General features: G+C 50.6%; 1 protein-coding gene across 4 annotated transcripts in view; it reads right to left on the reverse strand.

The window, feature by feature from the left end:
• The window catches only part of CCR6 (C-C motif chemokine receptor 6), a 77,611-nt gene that overhangs the window by 13,205 nt on the left and 52,198 nt on the right, over positions 1-12,208 (reverse strand). For all 4 annotated transcript variants that reach the window (XM_032651472.1, XM_032651475.1, XM_032651473.1 and 1 more), the window contains 2 exons: positions 10,487-10,603; positions 457-560 (listed from right to left, as the gene is read on the reverse strand). The gene's annotated coding sequence lies outside the window, so the exon portion shown is untranslated. The remainder of the gene's footprint in view (positions 1-456; positions 561-10,486; positions 10,604-12,208) is intronic.

The following is a 12,208-nucleotide window of genomic DNA, read 5'->3' on the forward strand; positions in this document are numbered from 1 at the left end:
TATTCGAGACCCTCACTCGTCATCTTTCGGTGCGTAAATCACCTGTCGCGTGGCCGCCAAAACATTATTTTAGCTCAGGTTTTAGCTCTGAAAACTCTTTACGTACTTATTTAAATAAAGAATTGCTCTCCAGACAGGTACCCCCTGGACTTTTCCCCTATGAAGCAATGCCCGAACCATCGCCCAAGCTCCAGTTCGAGGCAATTAGAATGAAATCACTTCCTGTACATTTAGAGGGAAAGCGAGCTTCCTGAACACACAGTACTATTCCTAAAACTAGTAGGACACTGTATGTGTGAAAGTGAGAATGTTTCACTAAGTGTAAACACAGACAACATGCCAGCATTCTGGAATTCTTAAGAGTAAAGCACTTCCATGTCTAATATTCCTTAGATGTGGGTATCAGAGAAGAAAATACACTTTTAAAAGGAGTCGAGGGGGCTTAGCAGGGCTCACCTTGAGAAACGCCGTGATCCAAAGTGCCCAGTTCGGCTACACGCCCCTCATGACACCCCAGGAACGCACGGCACCGGTGTGATTCTCTTAACCAGATGCACTTTCTAATGGTCATTAAGAAAAAAGCAGTGAGAGACCAGAATTAACCAAAAGCAAATCGCTGAATTACCACTTCCTATGTAAAAGGAACGCCTATTTGCCCAAATACAGATGGTTAACCATCTATATCCTGTAGGTTATAAAATAATCATATGACTCCCTGGAGCTGGTGGTAAAGTTGCTGAGAAGGGAGGGACCTGGGTGCTGTTATCTCCCAGAAGAAGGACTCTGAGTTGCCTTTCAAGGTGTGACAATGAGTTTATGCTCAAACACTCACTCCGTCTCCTGGTCAGTTACCTCTAGGAGCAAGGGCACTTTGCCGGCTGCCTGGAAAGATTTAGAAGCATTTAGAAAGGGCCGTGTGAGCATTGTGGTTAGTGATGCAGCCTCTGGAGCCCCCTGCCTGTGTTCACCCCGAAAGCTGTGCACCGCAGGGAGGTACTGACCTTCTTCACCCCTCATTCCCTCGTCTGTACAATAAAGACCATGACGGGGCAGCCTCAGAGTGTCACGGAGGACAGCAGCCTCAGTTCATGTGACGCTGGTAGGACACTGCCTGGGATGAGGTAGCTACTCAATAAACACTAGTTTTTTGGGGGGATAAAAAAAACACAAGTATTACTATTGTATCATTTGGGATCAAAAACACCATGTGTGGTGATGGATATTCACTAGACTTATTGTTCATTTCACAATACATGTAAATATCCAATCATTATGTTGTACACTTGAAACCAATATAATGTCATATGTCGATTATCTCTCAATTTAAAAAAAAGAAAAGCGTGAGATGCTAAAAAGCTGGGCACTTGATCTTTATGAGATGGCAGGAGACAGATCTAACAAGTGCCCTGTCATTAGGTATGGCAGTTGATGGAAGGAAAAGCAATTGATGAGTCACTTGGAGAACTCATTTTTGGGTACAAGTGATTTAAAAAAAAAAAAAAAATGACAGAAAAATAAAAGAAAAAGAATTCTGGAATCATAAAAGTGTTCACCACGATGTAGTGTGCTGTGATTCAAGTCTCAGGAAATAGGTTTTTTACTTTTTATTCTTTTCTTATACATTTATTTATTTATTTTTGACTGCATTGGGTCTTCATCACTGCGCGTGGGCTTTCTCTGCTTGCAGTAAGCGGGGGCTACTCTTCGTTGTGGTGCGCAGGCTTCTCATTGCGGTGGCTTCTCTCCCGTCGCAGAGCACGGGCTCTAGGCGCACGGGCTTCAGTAGTTGTGGTGCACGGGCTCAATAGTTGTGGCTTGCGGGCTCTAGAGTGCAGGCTCAGTAGTGGTGGCTCACGGGCTCAGTTGCTCTGCGGCATGTGGGATCTTCCCGGACCAGGCCTCGAATCCGTGTCCCCTGCATCGGCAGGTGGACTCTTAACCACTGCGCCACCAGGGAAGTCCCAGGAAATAGTTTTATAAAAAAATTTATAGCAAAGATCAATTAAAAGCAAGACCAGGTTGACTGACATGTTCCCTCCTCCTTTCTCTTTAGCTTCCTTTCTCTTCCTGAGTTGAGCAAGCTGCCCACGGCCCACCCTCTGCTTTGTCTTACTAAGAGCTAGTCAGGGGTCTCTCCTTCCTACAGACCCCAGAACGCAGCTTGTCCCCAAGTCTGAGCAACACTGAACGTGGACCTGTCCCCTCGTCAGCTTCTCTGGGGAATCGTCAGCACGGCGGGACCCTCTTCCCGGCCATTGTGGGTCATTTCCCTGCAAAGTTTCTGATTCCTGTCTCCTTCCCCAACCCTATAGAAGAAAAGCCTTTTTCTGTTTGACTTTGAGGTGCGTGCCGACCTCTGATCCCAGGGCACCGATGTCACAACAGTCCCATTCCCTCCCTCACAATGATCCTTTTGAATGTCATTCGCTTCTTTCCAAGTCCTGACTTGTTTTTCTCTGACGGAGCTTACGATTCTGCATTGACACGGGTGTCCCATCCCCTCCTCTGTTTGAAAAGAGCCCTTCACGTGACATCCCTCGGGGTCCCTGACCTGGACCGCTGATCCCTGGATGGAGAGCAAGGGAGTGTGTCCTTTCTGCCTTTCCCACTGCTGCCCCGTCACATCCCCTGCTTCTCATCACCACCCACCACCTCCTCCGAGGTCCTGCTTCTTGCTTTGGGTGGAAGCTGCTGGAAGGGCTGCCTACCAGGCCCCAGGCTCCTGGCAGAGGAGAAAACAGGCCACCTCAGGGGCTGGTGTCACGCACACACCTTTTCTGCCCGTTCCTTCCGAAATCCCCTTTGATGGTCTTGTTTAGCAAGAAAGTGGGAAGGCAAACCCTTCTGCAGCTCATTATCGCCTTAGAGCCGGCCTCTGCCTGAAGCAAAAAAACAGCTTTGACTTCGCTGAAGACCAAGACAGAACCGTGAGTAGGATTCAGCATGCTGAGAAAAGCGACGCCGTGAGGCCACACGACGGGCCAGGAGGCTCCATCACTGCAGCCACACGCTTCGGCACCCGTGCTGGCCCACCGGTCAGAAGAGTGGGAGACACCCCCAGGAGGGACCACTGTCCCTCACACGACTTCTCTGCCCCCAGAGGGAAGGAGAATCCGTAGAGGGTTTGGCCCTGGCCTCCAAGCAGCTCCAGCCCTGGGCCTCTGGCCTTCCCGCGCCGTCCACGGGGCTGCTCCTCTGTGGGACTCCAGGCCTGTGTGGTCCTCATACGGCCTTCGCCCCAGCACCCCTTCTGTACCTCAAAGTAAAATCCAAATTACATGTCATCCTTGGGAAGCTCAGACCATTTTGTTTTCTCTCTCCAGAACATGTCCCACGTTACAGATCCTGGGAGCTCTCACCTCATTTAAATAAAATCTGCTGCTCATTTGCATGGCGTTGTGAGGGATGTAAAAGGCAAGAAGTACACAATGCGGTGATGCATTTTACATAAATAGTTTCCAGTCTGAAAGTCTGACAGTGGGTGTGAACAATTCATTCAGAACAAAGTCCAGGGACAGTTTGGTAGATTAATATCATGGCCAAGCAGGAAGTGCTTTACACTTTGCGGTGAGGCTGGCTGTGATACTCCTGTGTAGGTCTGGGCTTCCCGGGGACCCCTCCTCTTAACTGCGGGGTTCACCCTGGGGTGTGGAAAGGCAGCTCGTCCAGCTGCAGGTCCCTGTTTAATTAGAAGGAAGGGGAGTCTTGGCCACACAAGCAGGGCAGAGAATACGAGTGGGTTCCCCTAAGAAGGAAGAAGAATTTAAAAGGAAAAATAGGAACTTGAGAAATGTGTGTACATTATGAACAAACGCATTTTTTCATTATAAGAGTTAAAGTGATTTTAGGCAAAAATTTCATAAAGTTTTTCAATCAAATGGACTTCCTCACAGATGATATCGAATGTTCCTTTAAGGGACAACAAGGTTTTTTTTTTTTTAATTCTTTCTTTCTTTTAATTTATTTATTTTATTTTTGGCTGTGTTGGGTCTTCGTTGCTGCACGCGGGCTTTCTCCAGTTGCAGCGAGGGGGGGCTACTCTTCATTATGGTGCGTGAGCTTCTCATTGTGGTGGCTTCTCTTGTTGTGGAACATGGGCTCGAGGCACGCGGGCTCAGTAACTGTGGTGCACGGGCTTCGTTGCTCCGCGGCATGTGGGATCTTCCCGGACCGGGGCTCGAACCCACATCCCCTGCATTGGCAGGTGGATTCTTAACCACTGCGCCACCAGGGAAGACCCATAACAAGGATTTCATACATTTTCAACTTTGTGGATAATTTCCAAAGACGCATGACGCCCGGATCACCAGTATCTGCCGATGGGATCGCGGCGGATAAAGCCGATTGCCTTTGGCATTTCAGAGGACCTCGGCCCTCACTGATCAACAGTTCCGGTGTCTGATATTTGCCGGCCGCTGTGCAGGCTCAGCAGATGGTGCTTTGCAGGGTTTCTGAGGGACACGCTTGAGTCTCGGTTTGGTGGCTGGAGTGCTGGGATATCGGGGACCTGGAAAATGAACGCAGCTGATGTCGGTGTTACCCGTATCTTAACGAGATGTCCGTTTCGTGTGCTAGATAGTCTTTGGAGACCGCCAGCTTCAATGCCTTTTCTTCTAAACAAGCGTGCGGCTCACGTGTCAAGAGGTAAAATCTATTTCCCTCTTCTTTGGTCTGGACTGGCCTTGCTGACTGGCTTGACCAATCGTTCTGTCAGAAGCAGTGATCCGGGATTCCTGAGGCTGGCTCACAGGAGCCCTGCAGCTCCCCACTGGGCTGTGCTTTCTTTGGAACCCAGCCTCCGTGCTGGGCTGAGAAGCCCGGGCTCTGCAGAGAAGCCACGTGTGGGCAGCGTGCGGAGAGCTCCTGCTGAGACCCCAGACAACAGCCAGCACCGTGGAGCCTTCTGACTCCTCGGGTCCCAGCCACCCTCTGGGTGTAACTGCATGGCAGGCCCCTCCTGAGAACCGCTCAGCTGAGCCCCGCCAACCCCAGAGCCTTGAGAGGTAATAATAAATCGTTCTGAGCCACCACAGTCGGAGGTCGTTTGCTGAGTAGCAACGAGTAACGGGAGCCGTTCTCTCCTCTTCAGCTTGAGCTCTAATCCTCTTCTGAAGTAACGAGATGTGTCACAAATAACAACAATCAAAACAAAAACGGACTTTCTTTGTTTAAAAACTATCCTCCCCAAGAAAGCCAACAGTGAGAAGAGATGCTAGAAGTGGGGGGATAAGAAATGTAAGCCAGCGATGCTGTTGGAGAGATGAAGCCGGGCGACTCTAAAAACAGAACATCTCATCCAGCAGCGGCTTAGGTCTGTGCCCTGTGGTTTGGCTTGGTAGCTTTTCCTCCATCTAGAAATACGGAAATGCTGTTCATCAGATTCTGCCAGCAAATTCCCCAGTAGGGACAGAGGTGCATTTTACAGACGAAATTGTCGACCACGCTGACCCCTCGTATTCTGGAACTGACAAAGATTTCGGGTTGCACAGCCTTCGTGTTCGGGGCACGTGCTGTAGCTTTGGGCCTGCACAGTTTGACACTCTTCTTCACTCTACGCGCTAAACGATCCAGCCTGAACGTTGTACTGCTAGAGAGCCAGGGGCACGCCGATCTCCTTTGCCTGCTGTAAATTAAACTCTCAGATAGCTACCCCGTGCTCTACACTACATACAGAGGCGCTTTAAAGTATGTGATTTATTTCCTGCCTTTAAGGGACTTCCACAGTTGCCAAGGTGAGGCGCAAACACATGACATTTCAGGCAGTGAGTTCAAGGCTGAGTGATGCTGCACAGGACTGAGAATGCGAAGAGCTTGAGCGGGCATAGAGCGCAGTGTCTGTGGGGACGGGCCAGAGCTCAGCCAGGAGAGCTGACCCACTGGCCAAGTAGGGAGGGGGAGGGGGCGAGCCTCAGGGCGAAGGCGTGGTCACCGTCCTGGACCAGCCTGGGCAGCCGTGGAGGGTCTGGGCTGCAGCGGGAAGTCGAAGGCTGGCCGAAGAGCCGGGACTTGGTCTCAGTGACGACGCAAAGATGTGGCAGTTTTGTGAGCTGTGGAGTGACAGGGAGCAAGTTCCCAGCACCGACGTGGACAGGAAACCGTCCAGAGGTAGGCAGCCCAGAGCCCCAGAGCGACTGGCAGGGCCGATGGCTCACAGCCAGGCGTCTCGCTGTTCCCCTCACCCTGCTCTGTTCATGTACACGAGAAGCCCAGAGGGTGCTGGTGTTGTGAAACTGAAACTCAGAAATAGAGCAGCTTCCTCAAGTTCACGCATCTCATAACTTGGAGAGCCAAGACGCAAAGCCATGTCATCCGACCCTGAAGTGTATGCGTTTCTGGGATAAATGTGAAGAAGAAATGACGTTTTGAAAAATCAGTAAAAAGCAAGAGGAAGAAGGAGTAAAAATGATGCCAGATTTTCCACCTCAACAGAAATAGGGAAATCAGAAATGGAAACTTATTTCTAAGTTTCTAACATAGTTCTAACCAGAGCAGGTATAGAAGCTGATGTAAGGGGAAGGAAATGAGATTCATTTAAGGTACATGGGGGTGTGAGGAGACTGAAGTACTGTGTAACCGGAGAGCCTTGACTTTAGATCTGGGTCGGCCACATGCTGGCTACTTTTGAAATTAATTCCTGGGTGTCCGTCTCCTCATTAATAAAATGAAGCGGAGAGATTTGTGAAGGCTTCAGGTGAAGACTAGAGACGCGGGAAGTGCAGATCTCCCGCATGTTTGGTACGTACCCCCAGAGCTGACCTCTCCCCCCTCCTTCCCCTCCCCTCCCCCTCCTCCCTCTCTGCCTCCAACCCCTCTCCTTCTGTCCTAAAGAGGAGCTCTAGCATGAGACGCAGGGAGCGTTATGCACAGGAGGTTGAAACTGAACTCAGAGACGCAGATGAAAGCCCTGGGAGCTTGCACTTAAGCACAGGAAACAGGAGAACAGATTGAAGTGAGGAAAAGGACAGAAAAGAAGTGGCCAGAAGAATAGGTCCCTTGAAATCAATACAGTGTTACTGGAGCAAAGGGAGAAAAGTGCTTGGAGAAAGACCTGCGGAGTAGAGACTCTGAGGACTGAAACTGACCTCTGGATTTAATCACTTGTGTTTGCAGCGCTCTTGGAAGATAAACTTTCAGTCTGAATGCTCAAGTGAAAGCTTTATGATAAGGATCTAAGATGACAGTGTGGCCTCAGGAAATAAAGACCAGAGATGTAGAAAAAAAAATTTTAATTGGCTGTGGTAAACAAGTTCCTACTGTATCTTGTAATAAACCATAATAGAAAACAATATAAAAAAGGGTATATACGTATAACTGAATCACTTTGCTGTACAGCAGAAACTAACACAACATTGTAAATCGCCTAGACTTCAATTTTAAAATGCATAAATAAAAAATCAAACAAAAACCAAAACCTGGCAGTAAGACGCCAAGAAGTAGAATGGCGTGATGGAGGCAGCAGGCACAAGTGAGGCTTTCTTTTTTGAGCCCTGGGACTGAGCAGACACCACTGCTGACCCCACTCCACACCCCCGGCCCACGCCCGCTTTTAGCTGTGACTGTGGGAACAGAGACTGCCCCCTGCACAGTCCCCATCTCAACGCCCAAAGCGCTGGTCTTCTGACTCCAGGCTTTGCTCAGCCCTCAGGCACAGCCCAGGAGTACAGAGGAGCCGGTGTCCCCTGACGGACCAGCAGCGGGAGGGGAGTCAGCCCTCACGCCACAGAGACGGGAGTCAACGTTTCACGCCAGCAGCAGCCGCCCAGCCCCCCTCCTCGTGGGCTGCCAGGATTAGGGTGGCCAGCCGTCCTGGTCTCCCAGAATGCAGCTGTCCTGGGCAGACCAGGATCTAACAGAAGTCACGGCACTGAGGACCGGGGGCGGGGAGCCCTTCTACTCAGCCATGGCGAGGGCAGGGCGTGATTAGGGAGATGAAGGGGCCTGGGACCAGCACACGCCAGGAAGGAGGGGGTCGCGAGGGGACCTCAGGGAAGATGCAGCCTTCGGTGTGTGAAGAAAGCCAGCAAGGAAAAGGAACGGCCTTATTCTCCACTGTGCCAAAAGGAGGATGTGGGCCAAAGCACATGAGAGTGGGAGGAGGTGGTTTCAGCCGGGAGAAAGGAGGGATTTTGAGACACCCAGGCTGCCCAGCCATGGAGTGAGTGCCCTCCTCCTGCTGATTTCCCCAGACATGCTGGGGAGAGAAAGGTTCTGTTAGCTCGTGTGCCAGAGGAAAGGGGGTTAAACAGAAAAGATTAACCCGATCTAAAAAATGAAGCTCTGGGAGGTGGTGGAAGGAGGGAAAAGCTGGGAGGAAGGAGTGATGGGGTGTGGGGGAGACTGTGTGGAGGAGGGGTGTGGGGGAGGGTGTGGGGAGGGTTGGGGGAGGGGTGTGGGGGAGGGCGTGGAGGAGGGGTGGGGGAGGTCGTGGGGGAGGGGTGTGGGGAGGGTGTGGGGGAGGGTGTGGAGGAGGGGCTTGGGGAGGGCGTGGGGAGGGTGTGGGGGAGGGTGTGGGGGCATGGGGGAGGGTGTGCGGGCGGGTGTGGGGGAGTGTGTGGGGGAGGGGTGTGGGAAGAAATATGTTGAAATGATAACTATGGTTGCTTGGTGGCGGGGCTAGAAATATAAGAAATATAATTTTGTTTCTAAATCTTTGTGCTCTCCATGTATTTAATAACGAGATACATTGGTCGTACAATGAAACAATCTCTGAGAGCTGTAGAAAGACTAATTGTAGTAACTGTTGCCGATATCACTAATGTTCGCTTCTGGAAAAATTACACCTTCTAGATATTTCCTGTTAATCTTCATTGTCTCACTGCTCCCATATTCACCACTTTTTCCATCAGTTTCCAGAACAGTGAACATGCTATTTTGCTTCAAATCAGTTACAGTAAATGGTGAAAGGAATTGTTGGACACGACTCCCGGCTCAGAACAGGAAAACCAGAGTGAGATTATTACAATCAATGAAAGAGCTCTAAGTAGCATTAAAACTAACTTCCAGTGGGATTGGCTTTTCTCAGACTTAACTTTAAAAATATCACAAAACTCTTCAACGAGGGCATGACTAATTTTATCAGGATAGACAGGATTAGATCACAGAGTGGGGAACAGCAGAAAGGCCCCCTTTCCACCTGTTCTACCAAATCAAGAAGGGGGACAGGAAGGGCACTGCTGGGGCTGGTCCCCGGCAGACACCCCATAGGAGGCCAGCAAGTCCCTCCACCTCGGGTCTGGAGAGAGGACGCCCACCCCTGACCAGAGCACATGGGAGGAGTTGTGCAAATCACTTCAGCCTATTTTACAGAATCTGAAAAGGCTAAAAGTGACAGAAAAGCCAAGGAAGACTAAGCTATTTTATTGCATTTTCATTTAATTTTACATACAAGACAGTGGCTTTTAGTTTCCTAAAACCTCTGTTTATCGGTCAGAAACAAATCTGAAAGCCACACATCCTTTTATGTTGGGGACCTCCAATCAAACAATTTTGATGTTAGATAAACCCGCAAATAAAATCTGTAGCCTCCTTCCTTTGACCCGTAAAGACATCACTGCCCCAGTTCCCGACGGTGCTCTCTCTGCATGGGAGGGAGGGCAGCCAAGCAAAGGGCCTGGGGCCTCCACTGATTCATTGCATTCCTCGGTGACCCAGATTCAGGCCTCTGTTTTCATCCTGTCTAACGGGAACAGCCAGGCTGACTTATAAAGGTCCTACAGAAATGAGAAAGGACAAGGTCATGATAATGTGACAACAGCCCCACTGCTTTCCTAGCCGTCACCTCAGCAGCCACTAAGATGGCTGGGGAGAGAAACGTAACAACACAACAGCAGGAGCCACCGCCTCCGAAACAGTAATGAGCCTTTGGATTGAGGATTTCTCTGCCTAGGCGGGGCGGAGGCGGGGGGGCCAGGTAGGGGTTCCGAGTGAGCAGACGGAGTGAGGGTCTGAATCCCCTCTCCAGACTCTGACCGAGTGGGCCTGCAGTTCTTAACACCCCTGGGGCTGTTGCTGCCCAGGAGGCCACACGTGAGCAGGAAAGACCAGCGGCTGCGCTAACCTGTGGCTCATCCTCCCTTCACCCCCAGAATCTCAGGTGGTTGGTATGATGAGCAGGGAGACAGACAACGGGGAGGGTGAAGTCCTCACAACTCCATGCAGAAGGAGGCTGAGGGGGGAAGTGCAGAGGCCTGGCCGCACCCCAGGCCTAGTGGCTGCTGCCAAGGGCTGAGGGCGAGCCCTGCTCTCTCTGCCGCCGGCCCTCCCCTGGTCCTGGGTGGCTGCACCTCCCCCTCGATGGCCTCGCTCACCATCTTAACACTTCCCCTCTATTTCACTCCTTACCTTCTGCTCAGACCGCCCCCTCCTTCACATCTTCATTCTTTCTTTGTTCCCTTTTCTCTTTCTTCGTGCATCCAACTCCTCACTCTACTCCCCAAACGGAAGAAGTTGTGCAAAGTAAAATGGAACGCATTTCACAGATATCAACCTTCTCTGACATGGAATCCTCTGTCGATCCTAAGACCTCGCCCGGCCATCATGAAGAACTCGCTGGATGCTGAGTGTACTTGACAGAGGAACTTGGCAATGTCTAATTCACCTTGTCCTGGGGGAAGGTAATTCTGAATTAACTTTCAACTGAGGTTGATCGTCTGCAGTTTTAAGTATTTTAAAATTTGAGACCTGGTTGATGAAATTCTGGCTCAAATGCATCTTCTAATAAAATTGCCGTGGTCCAGCCCTGCCTCTGATGCCTTTGTGGTCACCACCGCAGACGTGAGCTTTTCTCCTCTACAGGAAAGCACCAAATTCCAAGCAGAAGTCGCTCAAATACTGAGGGCTATTTGCTTGTGCGTTACATGGCCCCAGACTGAAATATATCGAGTCGTCCTCTCTGTATATCGGGGTGTTCCCATCCCACCCTGTCCTCTTTCCTGCCGCGTTCCTCCCGGCGTCTGACTCCAGGAGTGACCTTCCCGCTTGAAACTTTTTGCTTCTCTAAGCTCTGGGCTGGGAAACCAAACAGCCCTACTTATCAGAACCTCACCTGAAATAAGAGTCGGTACATCTGAATGTGCACCTGAGGGTCTCCCCTGGGAGAGGGGATGGGCTTTGTGGTATCTATTTTGGCTGCAAGTCTCTTCTTGTGTTCGCTTCCTCTTTCTCAAGTTGTCTTAGAGGCTTGATGTTGTTAGATAAGAGACCTCCAGGTAGGCGAGGGCTCCGAAGGATTAGGATGTTTAGTAAGCGAAGACATACTGCAAGATTAGAGCAAATGCCTCCAGTATTGTCACATTAATGGAATAACAGTATTTTTTAAATGGCATAAATACATGATGAACCCACAACGCAGTGAAACTCATTGCCACCCATTTGTCACTTTCACTTGAAAGATGATTTTATCATGAGACCTTCTTCCCATGAATGCAGCCTCATCCGTTCTCCTGAACCAGACGCGTGAGTAGGTCCACATGTGGATGTATGTCCACACGCGGATCTGTACCTTCTGCTGAGCCGGCTCCAGGCTGCCCCAGCCCTTCCTCGCATCCCACCCCCCATTTGTCAGCGCCCTGGGGCTCTCTTCTTCGTGATGTGGGACTCGCCCCTGCCCTGTGCTCCTGACCTAGAGCACCGCCCTGCTCTCCAGGTCCATTCCTATCCTCCTTCACACAGTCGCTCACCTCCCCCCACCCCCCACCCCGCCCCGCCATGCTTCATCCACATTTAGATCCACCAGCACCCCTCATTCTGTCCACGGGGGCACAGGGGTGCAGCCCAGCATGTTCACAAATGGTAAGTTAAGGAGACTGTGTCTGGTTTTGGTCTGTAGAGTGTGCGTTTCTTCTTCACAGTCATGGCTCACGTAAGTGATGGCACTTTCAAAGGTGGCTGTGGTTTATCAGGTTCCTCGCCACTGTTCCTGCAGTCCTTTCGCAAGTGCTAGTCACCATCAACAGGGCAGAGGCGACCTGAAGGGACTCGATTCCCCTCCCACGTTACCCACGGATGGTGTAACTTCATCTCCCTAACCTTTTCACCACACCTGCTCTCAGGACTGCAGTTGGAATTATGTAACATAACATAACATAAGATTGCTTAGACTAACACAGGTGATGTCTCTAGAACAGTGGCCGGCACATCACGGACTCAGCACAAGTTAGTGTCTCCCCTTCTCTCCCCACGGTGCGGCTAAGTGGTCTAAGCGACAATC

The sequence above is a fragment of the Phocoena sinus genome, chromosome 12, assembly GCF_008692025.1.
Source record: "Phocoena sinus isolate mPhoSin1 chromosome 12, mPhoSin1.pri, whole genome shotgun sequence".
Classification (NCBI taxonomy): domain Eukaryota; kingdom Metazoa; phylum Chordata; class Mammalia; order Artiodactyla; family Phocoenidae; genus Phocoena; species Phocoena sinus.